Raw genomic sequence first — 16,859 nt, forward strand, 5'->3', positions numbered from 1 at the left:
AGTGGATTTCACAGAATGCATTTCATTGCAAAGTTGCTTCATAAGAAATCACCCATCTACAAAAGATGCAACCACCATTTCCATCACAGAGACAGAAAATGCTCTTTTTATAACCCCAAGTTTCATTGTACGATATTTTCTAAATCTCTTAGGAACAATGAAAGACACTCTGACACTCCCACAAAGGACCCCAGCAGCACTGTGTCCTTCTGTAGTTAATGCATGTTTGAATGTACATCTTTTTCACACCTGTGGGTAAAACGCTGGTAGACCAAGGCTGCCAAGGAACATCTGTCCTTTGTTTACAATATTCAGTCTGCAGTGACAGCCAAGAACTATTAAACATCTGCAAACCTTCCCCTTTCTCATTTTCTTCCTCTAAAAATCAAATCATAGCCCTCCTATTCAAATCACATACACACACTGACATGTATTTTTAGAACTTCCATCTAACATAGTGATATATTCCAATGATATTATTTACATCCTTGAGTAAAGGAGTAGAAATAACCTCTATGCTACAATTAAGCTCTGCAATTACAGGACATCAATGGGGAAACAAGCAGACTATGTAGCTCTCTCTTATCCCATAGGACAGGAATGAGGGACATAGAAAGTTGTAGATTGACTGGAGAGAAGTCTCGGGTTTTTGCCTATCAGAAGAGCAGCACATGCAATCAACAGGTAGAAAATGGGTGAGACTTAGAAACATTCTCTGTGCATGTTAGGCCAATATGGATACAGTTACATTCAGCAATGATTGTTCACCTACTGGATTTAGGCAGAAAGATGAAGTAAACATAATAATTTGAGTGTAAGACATTATAGATGTCCATATTTCAGTTGAATCCCACCAAAACTCTTTTTAAGGATGAAATTCTTTATGCTGTAGACTGTTTTACTGTCTAGTTCTGTACCTGGTTACTTTGTCCTCATGAATCACATGGGTCATCATTAAACAACAGGGCCACTACCTACTGCAGCTATCTCAAAAGAAGCAGCTCTCACATCAAAGGGATAAATGAGATGATTCATTCTAGAGTCACATACACATGAGCATGGCCCGTATACACAGTTTTAAGTTCCCCCAAATAGCATGTTTCAATAAGGAAAGCATTTCATGAACTTTCTGTGTAGAGTAACATAACCAAGAAGGCCAAAATAATGTAGCCAGCCTGGTAAAGATAGGGATGCTCTAAGGAGACACGAGTGTCTCTCCATCTATCTCACTACTGAAACAATGGACCTCCCCAAATATGGGAATTTCCCTGTTTTACATTGATAAAAACAAAAAGCCACTATCTAGAGGCAGCACTTATCTCTGAGAAAGATTTCACGCAGTTCTAATGACTCCTCAGACCATGTTACCGGATGAGAATGAGACTCGGGCTTCGATGGGTCTACAGTGGGCAGGACCACACCCCGGCCAGGACTGCTTAGATGTGCACACCCTTGGCCCTCTATTTCAACTTTAACTTCACTTCAGGAACCGAAGATCTGCTGGATTGGGGGATCACTGGATCACTGGGTTTCTGCTTCCCTCTTCCCAATGTGGCCACATTGAATATCTCCCTTTTCTGCTTTCCAATATTAATTTTGCCCTTTTGATTAGCTTACTGAGGACAGATGGGCAAACCTGGCTTGGGGCAGAGGTTGTGATCACAAAGTTCAATAACAATAACAGATATTTTAAATGCATGGGTGTCTGCGTGAGGTAGACAGGTGGTAGAAAAGAAGACAATGTTTGCTAGAGGTCATAAATGCTGTTTGACAGTGTTCTTAGCCTCTCTATGCTTGGAAACTAGGAGTCTGTTCATACATCCCAAAAGATGCACATGATGGTCACAAAAGTTGTTAGGTCAAGTACAGAGGAGGGCAAAACTGTCTACTAAGAGCACTAAAGATGGCCCAAGATAATTGTTCTAGACCTGCAAACATCCCCATCTTTCCACTTGAGTGAAGTTGTAATAAGTCAACCTATCTTTGCATGCACAAAATCAGGAATTCTCATTCACATTCCTCTGTTGGGGTATCCTACCTGGTGCTACTTCTTAGCCTACCTCAGGGTGGCCACTTGCAACACTTGTACCTTTAAGTACTCTCTTCGTGCACTATATTAAACAGGATATCCTTTAAGCTTCTTATGAACCAGTTTTCTCTTTGACTTACTCTGCAGTTCAATGCATCATCTGCTGCAAACATGACCCCTCCTTTCATCACATTTACTTGGGCATGCATGCAGCCGTGACATGGCACCTAAAATTAGGGACTATTCGTTCATCATTTTGTCAACTAGCAAGAAAGTATTGACAATGGATTGTTAAACTGTAGAAGCAGGAGTAGGAGAGTTTACTTGTTTCTGTTGCAAAATAGAGAAGAGACACTTGTTATTTGAATCCTCATTGACATGTTGTGTTAACAGAATTTTAAAGTCTCTCTCTCTCTCTCTCTTTCTCTCTCTCTCTCTCTCTCTCTCTCTCTCTCTCTCTCTCTCTCTCTTTCACACACACACACACACACACACACACACACACACACACACACACATACACTCAAAATATGTGGGAAATCTGCTCTGTTTTATAAACCACACCCAGATCAGGTCTAGCCTGCCTTCTTATTCATGTTTCCCTGCAGCTGCCATGAAGCAGGTTATACTAACAATTTTAAAAGTTACAGAGCCAGACATAAACAGATAATTAAATATTTAAGCATATTTTCCCTACTAATGATAAATATATGTTCCTACCATAACTCTAGATATAACTTGGGTTAAAATAGCTAATTGCACTATAAAAAAGTCCATCAATGAGATAGGTTTAATTATATTTATAAAGTGTATATTTTAGTCTAAAGCCCAAATAATAGATGATTAGAAAAGCATAAATATTTGTTCACTAGGTATTAAGCAATATATTTATTAATGTTATAGTTAGGCAGAATTTTAAAGGAAACAATGAATGTGGCCTCAGGGACACTCATTTTTTTTCCTTTCAATAATCCCAGAAGAAAACAAGAAACTATACCTAAAATGGGAAAGGAAAATATCTGTGCATGTAACTGTAGGGAGCCTGGCATTTCAATTTTGTTCCTCTCTTTAGTTACAATTTATACCCACATTTACAGTGTAGTGTGAGAATGAGAATACTTATCACAGGGGAGCTCATTAAAAACACTCACTTGTGGGTTGCATGTTGCAGCTCTGAAAAACTGATTCAGAAGTTGTGTAGTAACATGTTCCTGAAGAGATTTTTGTCTACCATTTTAGAGTATGGTCTACTGTAGTAGAACAGGCCTGTCCTCCTACAATCTACAAGTTAGATAATGAGTCTTCTTTCCCTCAGCCTTCAAATAACACCTTCACCTTAAAGAATATGATAGCAAACTGGCTTCATTTTCCTTTTTATCATAAAACCAAAAGCACTAGGCAAAGGATATGCCACATACATATCCAGACATGCACACATCTTTAGGGTGTGTGTGTGTGTGTGTGTGTGTGTGTGTGTGTGTGTATGTGTGTGTGTGCACACTCTCATCACAGAATTTAACCTGTCCAACTGTTGCCAGTGGATGTGGATGACACATCCATTGGAGTCTTCATCAGACTAACCTTAAGTCATCTTAATCACAACCTCTTCTGTTAGTGCAGAGCAATGCTCCCATCAGCAATCCACAACAGAGACACATGGCAGTAAAAGGAAGTACACATAACTGCATCTCTTACCAAACAATACCACATATACTCAGCTTTGCTACCATCCATTACCATCTACTGAAAGAAAGTGCTTCGCTGATGAAGGTTAAATGATGCACTGAACTATAGGCATAGCAATATGTCATTAGAAGTTAGCAGTTCTAACACTGTACAAAGTTCAAGATTCAGCGTATCTTCTGCAACTAAGGTCACTTTCTCAAGTCTGAGATACTTCAATGAAAGTAAGATTCTGTGAAATAGGTTCAGAAAGACATGTTCCTCTTCTTTGACCACACTCATAGTCTACTAATTTTTTTTGCCTCAGTGTGGTTTATATGAATGTACCCTGCTTTCTAAAAATTAAAGAAGAAGTACATATTCTTTGAAATATATAAGATTGTATGCTAATTAAAGTATTTAAAACATGTTTTTCATCTTTGAGAATGGGAGTCAATTGCCACTGACAGGATCATAAAGAAGTAGAGTATACAATTAATACCCTTTGAGTTCACTGAGTGTGACAGTTCTCAGGAATGTCTTTAGAAATCCAGTCAAGATTTTTAAGCATATTTCAAAACACGGAGGGAAAAAGAAGGTACACAAATTCAGTTTCTTGTTGTTGAGAGTTTGTACTTACCATTTATTAAAAATAAAAGCAAGCCAGGAAGCCAGCACCAACAGACAAGATCAGAAACAATTAACTACATGTGTAAAATATCATAATTTCTCCTTTTGAAATCCCATCTTAGAACCAGGAGAAATTTAAGACTAACTGAAATTAATGTACATTTCTTCTCACCAAACGCAAGCACAAAATTGTAGAGGGATTCCACTCTACTGCCTCTCTCATTTTTGGTAGAGAAGACTCAGATAACAAAGGGGCATAGATAACTGCATTTAAATGGATATGGTTCTTATAATAAGCCTTGCTGCCATTGTATTAATAATGCAAGTTATGTTAAACTATCTTAAAAGCTGGTGAGATGTCTCAGTTGATTGGTTGCTCACTGTACAAGCAGAGAAACCTGAGTTTGATTCCTACAGCCTATGTAAAAAATTGAATAGAGCAGCCAGGCCTGTCAATCTAATACTGTGGGAGAGAGAACATAGAAATATAATTGAAATCTACCACTGACCTATATACATAGATACATACAGACATGCACACACACAAACACACACACACACACACACACACACACAACTCAGATCTTCAAGGTTTGTGATAAAGATGGTGTACTTGCTCCCCTCAACAATTATACTTTCAAATTTAACACTGGGCTTGGCAGGGCATGAGATACTCAGAACAGCAATTCAAGAGGTCTTTGTATGTGGAAATCACATCTTCCACTGTGGACTGGGTTTTTATTTTTACTATACCAAAAGATGTCTCTAATTTCATGAGATGTACTTCAATTAACATACCTCTTCCAAACTTCTTTTGAAGTACTTCTACTTTTAAAGTAATTTAAAATCTATACAATTCTTTTTCCGTATGAAATTAATAGAGTTAAAATTTTGATTATTCTTTATTTTAGTTACTGGAACATCTGGTATGTATTGGAACAGAAACCACCTGTTTCCATAGATGCATTCTGTTTCTCAAAGAAGTAAGTACTGCATCACAATGGATGAGCTTCCATCAACAAATTCAGCTGAAGAGATGTTGTAGATACCCTATTTTCAGAATTAATGTTTCAAATGTGCCATTTTCATTGCAGAGACACTTCAGAACTGTATCACTCACAAGAGTGACATCTTTAAGACTGATGAACTTCTATTTTTAGTTTCTTATATGCATTTAAAAGTTGGCAACATTTTCAAACCCAATTTCTATCTGAGAAATCAGATGCAGAATGCATATTTCCAAGAGTAATGCTTCCTTTGCAAGTTCAGTATCAAACTCCATATTGTATAGTGTGTTTTCTGAATATGGAACACCTTACAAATTTATTAGATGCTTTGGCTGTCCTAGATAATACCATAAGAAGATGTAGTAACCGCTGCTATGTAATAAATTTGAATGCTCAGGATAGTTTTGTACTAGCCTAAGTATAATTCATCATTATCCCAACTCTCCACTTTCTTCAATTTATGTGCATTCTGGTGCTGCGAACAAAGTGATGGAGTGCCTATTTCTTAGAACATAACAAACCAACATAAAATTTTCTAAAGCTACAAATGTATTTACAAAAACATATAAATCATTGGCTGTCAAAGATTAAGGCTAATTTAAGCTCACTATCTGGAAACACTTAAAGACTTTTTTTTTCTTTCACTCACTGCTTGTTAAATGAGTTGCCTTGTTAATGAAGTTTAATCATTTATTTCTCAGGGCTATAAAATGGTCTATGTAGCAATAGCTTTAGGGTCTGAAGCACAGAATAGAATAGAAACACCTTTCAATTCTACCATTTAGAATCTGCAAACACATTTTAAAAGATGACTTTTAAATGATGTTATGACTAGTCGGTGGGTTTTTTGTTTTGTTTTATTTCTTTGTTTCTTTTCATGCCTAACATTGCTGGGGAATTTGGTACTGTGAGTGGGTTATTAATTAGTTTCTGTAAATTCCAAAACTTTGAAAGTGCAGTAGCATCATATTCATTGTGAGTTTGTTCTTGTTTTCTTATTGTCACGTTTCCTTTGAGACAAGAAGCATTTGTTTTGTTCATTATTAGTGAGTTTCAAATAGAAACTTAGCATGGGTGATCAATTTTAATGATGTACATTAAAAACCTAAGACTATGTGCCATGCCGAATCTTTGATGCCATTATCTTCTCCCACTTACCCTAGTGTACTGTTCGAGTTTTATGGTAACGACAAACGCACATCCGACTTTCACATTTATTCATTTATCCATCGATTCATTCCTTCACTCATTTTATTTTACCACGAGGTAAGAATGCTATTGCTATGATGTGTCAGCACTTTGTAAGGACGTTGTTCTCATGCCATTGGTGCCTGTATGGAGGGTAGCTGACAGCACGACTCTGATCTCTCCACCTGTTCTGAGTTATGAAGAAATGTGCAACAAAATGATAGATGAACTTTCCAGCAAAAAAGATGGCAAATAGGCAAAAAGCTATGTTTTATTTGGGCAGGAACTAGTAGGTGAAGCCCACATTTAGGGTGAGACTTCCCGCTCAATAATCTGATCAAGAAAATCCATCATCCAGCAGCTTATGTGTTAGCTGATACTAAATGTACTTGAATTAAAAACCAAGACTGGTTTACTAGCTACTCCTTGTCTACTTGACACACAACCGCATCTTATGTAACTCTTAGTTTCCAAACAAAAACAGTAATGTCATAATTCCATAAACAAGTTATAATTATCCCACATACAACCTCAAGTGTATTATATAATTTAAAATGTATGGCAAATTCTGGAGGAATATGTAGTCTTATAAATCTTACATATCTTAATAATGATAGCAGAAATTTACACTTAACCATTAATATTATTTAATTGATGTTATACTACACAAAAAAGAAATAGAAAACTCAAATTCTCCCTAATAAGTGTATATATTCAATGTGAGTGTGTGTGTGTGTTTGCTGTGTGTGTGTTTGCTGTGTGTGTGGTGTGTGTGTGTGTGTGTGTGTGTGTGTGTGTGTGTGTGTGTGCTGTGTATGGTGTTCCTAATAAAATGCGACAGAATCATGTCCATTGCAATTCTTGTTTCTACAACTGGTCACATGGCCTTAGGTGATATTTAAAATTGCCTTCCGTTACTACTGTTTCTCCCAACCTCAAAAAGCACCTAAACAGGTTTTTGTTCTTTCTCTAGAAGATGATTCAGAACTTCACCCTTGAAGGGTCTGAGATCTTTGTTATTTTACCTTTCTTGTTTTCTGTTTGTTTGTTTTTTGTTGTTGTTTTCTTTTGTTTTTTCCTCCCTATTGGCTTTATCCACATAGCATAGTAACATAAAGATACTCCCTGAAGCATCTCCTGAATTCCAGACATAATCTTCTTTATTTCCATACTCCAGACCTCCAAGCAATTTCCACCTAACTGGTACTATAACTATGTGTTGAAAAAAAAAGCCATTTCACCATTTTATCAAGTAAGCTGCTCCAGAATGGTGGGAAACATATTGAAGACAGTGAATTGTGTGAGCATGGGCCTGGTCTTGCACTTCTTTGGGTGTGGTGAGTCCCCTGGCCAAAACAATACTGTGTGGAATATTATGATGGTAGGTAAGGCAAACTGTATGATCAAGGATGATTGATTTTGCAGAAACATTACATGCAGGGAAGGAAAATCCATAACTAGAATAAGAATCTATTTCAGTAAGACAAAGTTTTGCCCTTGCCATGATGGAAGTGATCTAAAGCAGTGAACCTGTCACCATGTCACCATATGGTCACCTTTGTAAATAAGTACTGTGTTGGGAGCTCAGTGTTGGTTTCTGTGCTGACAAGTCAGGCATTCAGCAGTAGCTTTAGCCAGGACAAAATTGGTGAGTTAAATTCCATGTAATCAAGCACAGGCATAACATCCATCTCTGCCACCATGGTCACTGTGTTGTTACGATTATTGGGCAATGACAGGGATTACAGAAGTACTTGAGCATCCACATAAAGGGTCAACCTATTTACTTGATTACTGAACTCTTCTTCTTTGGTGTCACCTTTTAATAAGCTTTTGCATGAGACGTATTTCCACGTCTTTTGCCGTGTTTCCTCAAATATCTTCTCACCATTTTTACATTCATGTTCATTTGAAGTCATCCAATCCTTAGCTACAGCCCATGATTCAGTGTATAATTGTACTGGTTCCATTTCTTCTCCTAAGAAAACTGTATGACCACATGTGCCACCTGAAGTTCTATCCATTATGAATAATATCCATTAGGTTTGTCCCAGAAAGGTGTTGTAATGCTACAACTCTCCACTTCTGGATAGTGCCTGAATATCATGCAGAATCATCAGTAAACCAGTCCCTAGTCTTTTCTTTCTCAAATTGTTATAGGAGATATCCATTAAGGCAATAGATACAAGCTTGAGGACAGAAGGCATTGTAACAGGAATAGAAACCCTAGGCATCTGGGCAACTTCATGAAACTTGCTTATCGTCCCCAGGACCTAGTCAGCCCCATCCTGTATATAACTTCCATTTGATAATGTAAGGATGCTGTACACAACCTATTTTATGACTTGGTGGGTCATAAAACACCCAGCTCATAATGGACAGCTTAGGTTGCATGGCAACTTGGTGGCCAATTGTCAAAGTTCAATTTCCTTTAAGGCCAGGAACTCTCTCTCAAAGGGAGAATAGTTGTTTTCAAATAATTGGAGGGCCTTGATCTGAAATCACTGGGATTTTTGTGGTGAATCACCTTTCCTTTCAAAGTCTTCCAGAGACTTCCAACAACATCCTTAGCTGCCATTGGAACCTCAGGTAATATTGGGTCTGTTGAATAATATGATAGAAGTGGTAGAGCAGCCTGAACAGTAACCTGCAGCTGCTTAAGAGCCCTACCCTGTTCCAGACCCTACTCAATACTAGCAGCTTTCCAAAGTTCTTGGTATACAGGCTGGAGTAACACCACACTTGAATGAGGAATATGCTTCTTCCAGAATCTAAATACACCTACTAAGTGTTGTTCTTTCTTGGTAGTGGAATGGGCCAGGTGAAGCAACTTATCTTCTGCCTTAGAAAAGATCTACCACTGGCTAGACATTTCAGTGGGGTAGAATGACCTTGAGATTGAGCTTGGTTCATTTCTCATCCTCTGATGTGCATATTTTTTGACAACAAGTTCAAATTGTTTGCTGTTTCCTGCTCACTTGAACCAATTAGCATCACATCATCAATATTGTTGACAAGTGTAATATTTTGTGGAAAAGAGATGCAGACAATCAAAATCCTTGCAAACTAAGTCATGACAGATTTGATCCCTTTCAAGCTAAGTCATGTCATAGGGATGAAGAATTAATATATCCTTGAGGTACAATAGTAGAGGTGTACTGATCACCTTTCCAGCTGAAAGCAAATTGCTTCTGGTGGACCTTATTGACTGGTATAGAGACAGAGGGAGAAAAACTATTTTCTAGATAAATTAATGTATACCAGGTTTCCAGAGATGTGTTAGTCTGATCAAGGACACCATATTTGGTACAGGAGCTATAAGTGGGGTCACTGCTTGATTGAGTTTAGGACAGTCAACTTCATTCTCCGTGATCCATTTGTCTTCAGAACTTCTGCATCTTTCAAGTCCTTAACGGCGGCACTGATTTCTGTAATGTCTCCTGTGATACATTAATGATGTTGGTTATCTATTTTCTCTGGTAGAGCCCACTCTAATGGCTTCCAATTTGCCTTTCCAACTACAAAAGCCCATACTTCCAAAGTTGTGGAACTAATGCAGGCCTTCTACAAACTTCTAAATATATCTACCTAAATTATGCTTTCTGGAACTGGAGTAAAAACCTCAGGGTGAGTTTAGGGGACAACTGGACCCAATATGAGTTGTATATCAGCCAAAATTCCATTGATTACTCAAACTCCATAGTCCCCTACTTAACTGGAGGGACAAAATATGTGTCAATTCAAAACCATTATTCAATACAATCTGGAATATCTCATTGTTTCCTTTCCAAAAGATAGCATTATCTTTGAGAGAGGGATAGAAGAAAACTAACTGTGAATTTAGACTTTTAAACAAAAACTCCCTCAAACGAACCTAATTTTTTTCATTCAAGTATTTTTGAGTCTGTAAATGGTTTAACTTTGGAATTTGGCTGTTAGGCAGGGATTCCCTACCAATACTAACCAGGATGGCCTTTCTTTCCTTTGTTCTATAGTTCTTATGCTTACACAAAGTGAACAAAACTTAGTGAGTTTATTTACTTAATTCCCAGAAAACCATGATTGATTAGCTAGTACCTAAGGTCCATATGGGAGTCATGCCATTTTAGAATCTGCTTATTGAAAATGATACTCAATTTGACTTTGGCAACACAGTGCTTCAACATGGCTGTTACTCTGGGGCCCATTTAAACCCATTATATTTAATTGACCCAATTCAGTAGCAGGATGACCAATCCTAAGTTCTCACATAAGGAAAGGAGCAACTGCAAAACTTTTCAAATGTTCTAGCGTCCCTCTCAATATTTTGCATCTTATAGTACTAGTGAAGGGTATGGTTTTTGAGCTTTTCCATTACAGACTACTCTTGATACCACAATCTGTATTATTCAGGGGTCTCTAAAGGAACAGAACTGATAATACGGATATATATCTTAAAAAGATAACAGTTATCTTGGCTTTCAAGATACACTGTTGGTAGTACAATGGTTGTCTTACACTGAAGGAACTGAAAATCTTATAGTTGCTCAGCATGCAATGGCCTGGTACTTACAATATTCTGGAACCTAAAGTATTTGAGTAGTCATATCTCCTTGGCAACACCATCTTCAATATATGCTGCTGTTCTTGTAAGCGCAGGCTAGCTCCATTCTATGCCCATCGCTGTCATCCCACAGTTCTGAAATCTCCAAAATGCTGGTGTCTGCACATAAACTAGACTGAACGTTATCAATGGCCTCTCCTGACTTCTCACAGAGTCAAGCCATTGAGTCTCTCCATGATCCCTTCAATCATGAAGCTTTCATACTTTCAAAATCAGTATTATATGGGATATATTTTTAGACATGACCAAGTTTAGCTTCTAGCCTAAGATGCATCCTTGACCCCCCCTGGACCACGGGTCTATGTGCCACGGGTCAGACTTTTAATAAAAAAAATCATACAAGTAGGCCTGTTAGATTCTCTCCTTCCCTCTAAAACTTCTCAAGTAATGCAATTGCCATCTCTATCTCTATCAACATTATTAACTTTCAGGAACTTCTAACATCTCATTAAGTTAAAAGCTCAATGGACTTTTAAAGCCCAAAGTTACAAAATTCTTCACAGTCCTCCTTAAAAAAATCTAGTTCAAGTTGACTAAAGCAAGACCACAGCCTTGGTACTAACTTCTTTTATAGCTTTCTTTCTGTTGCTGTAACATAAACCAAACACAAAAAATATTTTGAGGAAAGAAAGGTTGATTTGGTTTACGTTTCCATTTCATAATCCTTCATTAAGAAAAGACAGGGCAGGAACTCAATCAGGAACTGGAAGATAGGTCCTCAAGTAGAGGTCATAGGGGAAGATTGCTTATTAGTTTGCTATGGCACAAGCTTTGACGTCTCAGCAATTCTAAGAGGATGGGAAGCTTTCTAGAAAGCCGCTGTTGTTTTTTTTATTTTCTTTCTTTCCTTCTTTCTTCCTTTCTTTCTTTCTTTCTTCCTTTCTTTCTTTCTTTCTTTTTTTCTTTCTTCTGTTTTTTTGTTTTTTAAGACAGGGTTTCTCTGTGTAGCTCTAGCTTTCCTGGAACTCACTTTGTAGACCAGGCTGGCCTCAAATTCACAGAGATCCACTTGCCGATTTCTCCTGAGTGTTAGGGTTAAAGGCCTGTGCCACCACCACCCGGCAAATTGCTGCTTTTCAAACTACATTGGAACCTGGAAGAAGTTGGTTCTAATACTTGTGAAGGGATACCATAACAACAGTATGGATAAATTTGACAATGAAAGTGAATGCATCAGTTAAGTCCTTTATTTCTCTGTTAAGTTTCGATTTGGGAGATCTGTTCAGTGGTGAAAGTGGGGTGTTGAGTTCTCCCACTATTAATGTGTGGGGTTTTATATGAGGAATTGCTCAACATCCCTAATTATCAGGGAAATGCAAATCAAAACAACTCTGAGATACCACCTTATGCCTGTCAGAATGGCTAAGATCAAAAACACTGAAGACACATTATGCTGGAAAGGATGTGGAGCTAGGGGAACTCTCCTCCACTGCTGGTGGGAATACAAGCTTGTACAACCACTTTGGAAATCAATATGGCGCTTTCTTAGAAAATTGGAAATCCATCTCCCCCAAGATCCAGCTATACCACTCTTGGGCATATACCCAAGGAATGCTCAACCACACCACAAGAGCACTTGTTCAGCTATGTTCATATCAGCATTGTTTGTAATAGCCAGATCATGGAAACAACCTAGATGCCCTTCAACTGAAGAATGGATAAATAAAATGTGGTACATATACACAATGGAATACTACTCAGCTGAGAAAAACAGTGACATCATGAGATTTGCAGGCAAATGGATGGATCTAGAAAAAATCATCCTGAGTGAGGTAACCCAGACTCAGAAAGACAAACATGGTATGTACTCACTCATAGGAGGATACTAGATGTGGAACAAGGATAACTGGACTGCTACTCACATCACCAGGGAGGCTACCTGGAAAACAGGACCCCAAGAAAGACACGGGGATCGCCCAATGACGGAGAAATAGAAGAGATCTACATGAACAGCCTGGACATGAGTGGGGGTAATGAAGGGCAAGGGTCAAGGGAAAGAGAGCTTGGGGGAGTGAGAGTTCCCAGCTGGATCACCAACAGAGAGGGAGAACAAGGAATAGGAGACCATGATGGTAAATGAAGACCACATGAGAATAGGAAGAAGCAAAGTGCTAGAGAGGCCCACAGAAATCCACAAAGATACCCCCACAACAGACTGCTGGCAATGGTCGAGATACAACCCCAACTGACCTACTCTGGTGATGGGATGGCCAAACACCCTAATTGTTGTGCTAGAAACCCCATCCAACGACTGAGGGATCTGGATGCAGAGATCCATGGCTAGGCCCCGGGTGGATCTCTGGGAGTCCAATTAGCGAGAAAGAGGAGGGTTTATATGAGCGAGAATTGTTGAGACCAAGGTTGGATAAAGCACAGGGACAAATAGCCAAATGAATGGAAACACATGAACTATGAACCAATGGCTGAGGGGTCCCCAACTGGATCAGGCCCTCTGAATGGGTGAGACAGTTGATTGGCTTGATCTGTTTGGGAGGCAACCAGGCAGTGGGACCAGGTCCTGTGCTTATTGCATGAGTTGGCTGTTTGAAACCTGGGGCCTATGCAGGGTCGCTTGGCTCAGCCTGGGAGGAGGGGACTGGACCTACCTGGACTGAGTCTACCAGGTTGATCTCAGTCCGTGGGGGAGGCTTTGCCCTGGAGGAGGTGGGATAGGGGGTGGGTTGGGGGGAGAACAAGGGAATCCGTGGCTGATATATAGAACTGAACTGTATTGCAAAATTTAAAAAAAAATCCACATTAAAAAAATAAAGATATAAAATTTAAAAAAAAGAAAAAAGAAAGTGAATGCAATCAATCAAAAAGCAAAATTTTCTTTTTCCATGTCCTTTTATCTAGGCTGCCACCAGAAGGCATAACATAGATTTAGAGCCAGTATTCCTGCTTCAATAATCTGATCAAGAAAATCCCTCATATGAGTTCCAAACATCTTGTATATTGGTTGAGTACATATACAATCAAAGCGACAACCAAGATTGTCATCACACATCACCTCTATATTCAATGCTATTCTATTCACAATATCTGTGAAAGATAATGTCTGAATCTTGTTTGTTAAAATTTAGAGCAAATCAGGTGCCCCAGGCTGAAAAAGCCTCATATTTTCTCATATACGTGGATCCAAGCTTTGGATATTTTATTTCTTGAGTTTAAATTGGAATGCATGTGAGAAACAATCTACAAAAAGGATGCAGACAATGTATTCAGGGAAGAAATTGTAGAATATAAGTAAAAAAGAAAGTAATTAAAAATTGTAACATACAGAAAAATATTCTAAATGGTTTTATATCCTTGACATGTTACTCTCTGAGATTCAGTGACAATAAATTAATATTTTCTGATAGTCTCATTTTTCAAAATTATAATGGTTTACACATTCTTCAAACTATCTTTACATTCTATAATTTTGATTGCTAAAATACCTGCTCAAAAATAGCATGAAAAAGTTAAGTAGTACTTAGAAGGGACAAAATGCTACAGGAATATCACATGAAAAACATAAATTAAAATTCATACCTCATAGTAAGTTAACATTGCCTCATGGAGTCACATATGGACACTATCAATTTTAGACTTATTTGTTTACATTAAAATATTTTATACATGACAGTACATGCAAAGGACAAAGTATACTGTGTGAATGAACTCAGCAAATGTTACATATTTTATTTTTATTACCCATTACTGTTCTCCCTTTGCAAAATGTGTACTGTACCCACACATATACTTATTTATGCATATACATACATCCATAATGGGCTAGGATCTACGTATTAGGAAGAACATGGATTTTTGGTTTTGAGACTGGGCTATCTTGCTTATTATACCTTCTATATCCATCCAGTCTCCAGCAAATTTTGTAATTACATTTTCTTTAGAGATCAATAATATTCTACTACGTGTGTATACCAGATTTTTATTATCCATATACATGTTGATGGGCAACTACGTTGTTACCATTTCCTTACTCTACTGAACTAAGCAGCAATAAATGTAGGAATGCAAATATCTCTACAGTGGGCATGGCTTTCTCTGGGTACAAGACCAAGAGTGAAATAGTTGGGTTGTATGGTAGTTCTATCAATATTTTCTTTTTTTGGTTTTTCGAGACAGGATTTCTCTCAATATTTTTTTTGAAGAATCTCCAAACATTTCCATTATTGTCATAATAACTTGCACTTTCATCAGTAGTGAATAAGCATGTGTCTTCCTTCACATCCTCTTCAACATTTATTGTCAGATTTCTTGATGATAGCCATTTTTACTGGGTTGAGGTAGTGTCAAAGTAGCTATAATTTGCATTAGCAGATGACTAAGGATGTTGAACACTTTTAAAAATAGTTATTGGCTATAAGTATTTCACTTTATTTGAAAAGTATTTGATTCATTAGCCCATCTACTGGTTGCCAGTTTTTTTTTTTCTTTTCTATTCAATGCCCACAGTTCTGTGTAAGTTCTGTACATTAACTCCCAGTCTGACATATAACCAGTAAAGATTTTCTCTGATTCTGTTTACTAATTATACACTCTACTGATAATTATTTTTCTATACAGAAACTTTTAAAATACTATGTAGTTCCATCTGTTGTGAAAAATTTTGCACGTATAAACAATAGAATGTTATTCAGCTATAAAGATTACAGATAAACAGATGGAACTGGAAGAAATTATATTGTGTTGGGTAACCCAGGCCCAGAATGACAGATAGTGCATACTCTGTGTCACGTGTAGATCCAAGCTTTAAATCTTTAGATTTGTATATTTAGCTTGGAGTATTTTCAGAAGTCATAGAATCAGAAAGAGGGCATTGAAGGTGCTGTTTTAAGGAAGGAGGGCAAGTTGAATTTAGCCACTCTAATTAGTTTTTTATTGCTGTGATAAAGACTGACAAAAAGCAACCTGTGGAGAAAAGGGGCTCTTTCATCTCACAGTTTGTAGTCTATACATCAATGGAAATCAGATCAGAAAACTGGAGTCAGGGGCTGACGCAGAGGTCATGGAGGAGTGTTGCATGGTGGCTTGCTTTTCCTGATTTGCTTTAGCCTACTTCCTTATATACGTCAGGACCACCTGAATATGGATAGCACTGTCAACAGTGGGTGGGCCTTTAACATCAATAGTTCTTCAAGATAATACCCACAGAATTGCCTACACACCAATTTTATGGAGGTATGTCTTCGATTACAATTCTCCTTTCCCAGACACGTCTAGGTTTGTGTCAAGTTGACAAGAATCTAACATCACACCTGCAAATGACAATTCCAAAGTTCTATGTGAGATGTGTCCACTGATGCAATCGTGGCACAACAGTTACTGATGTAATCAACTGTTTTTCGCTTTGATTTGATGCCTATTCCACAGGAGGTAATACGTGCTTGGTACTACAAATCTGGGCAAAACCTCATGCTGAGGATGTCATGGGCTCTGGGGATATGTTCACTACTGTTGTTTAACTAAACTGAAATTTCACTAAACTATAATCTAAATATTTTTATACCCTTAGACAAATGTGACTATCAGCCTAAATCAGAGAAGTTTCTCTTTACTGTGGGCAGTGGATGCAGATATTTGTTGCTGTTGGGGGTGCTTAGAATAAGCAATGATTGTGTGCTGATTCCTAAACAAAACACCACATGTACCGTTACTTCTACATTTCAAGGAGTATTGAAGAAGAGGGGGCAGAAAATAATGTAAGACCCAGGAGACAAGGGAAAAGACTATG

General features: G+C 37.8%; 1 long non-coding RNA gene across 1 annotated transcript in view; it reads left to right on the plus strand.

Moving 5' to 3' along the window:
• The first annotated feature begins 8,946 nt into the window (after nt 1–8,946).
• The window catches only part of LOC131914446 (uncharacterized), a 32,651-nt gene continuing 24,738 nt past the window's right edge, over nt 8,947–16,859 (plus strand). Inside the window, exon 1 of the long non-coding RNA XR_009380136.1 lies at nt 8,947–9,105. This is a non-coding gene — a long non-coding RNA (uncharacterized LOC131914446). The remainder of the gene's footprint in view (nt 9,106–16,859) is intronic.

The sequence above is a fragment of the Peromyscus eremicus genome, chromosome 7, assembly GCF_949786415.1.
Source record: "Peromyscus eremicus chromosome 7, PerEre_H2_v1, whole genome shotgun sequence".
Classification (NCBI taxonomy): Eukaryota; Metazoa; Chordata; class Mammalia; order Rodentia; family Cricetidae; genus Peromyscus; species Peromyscus eremicus.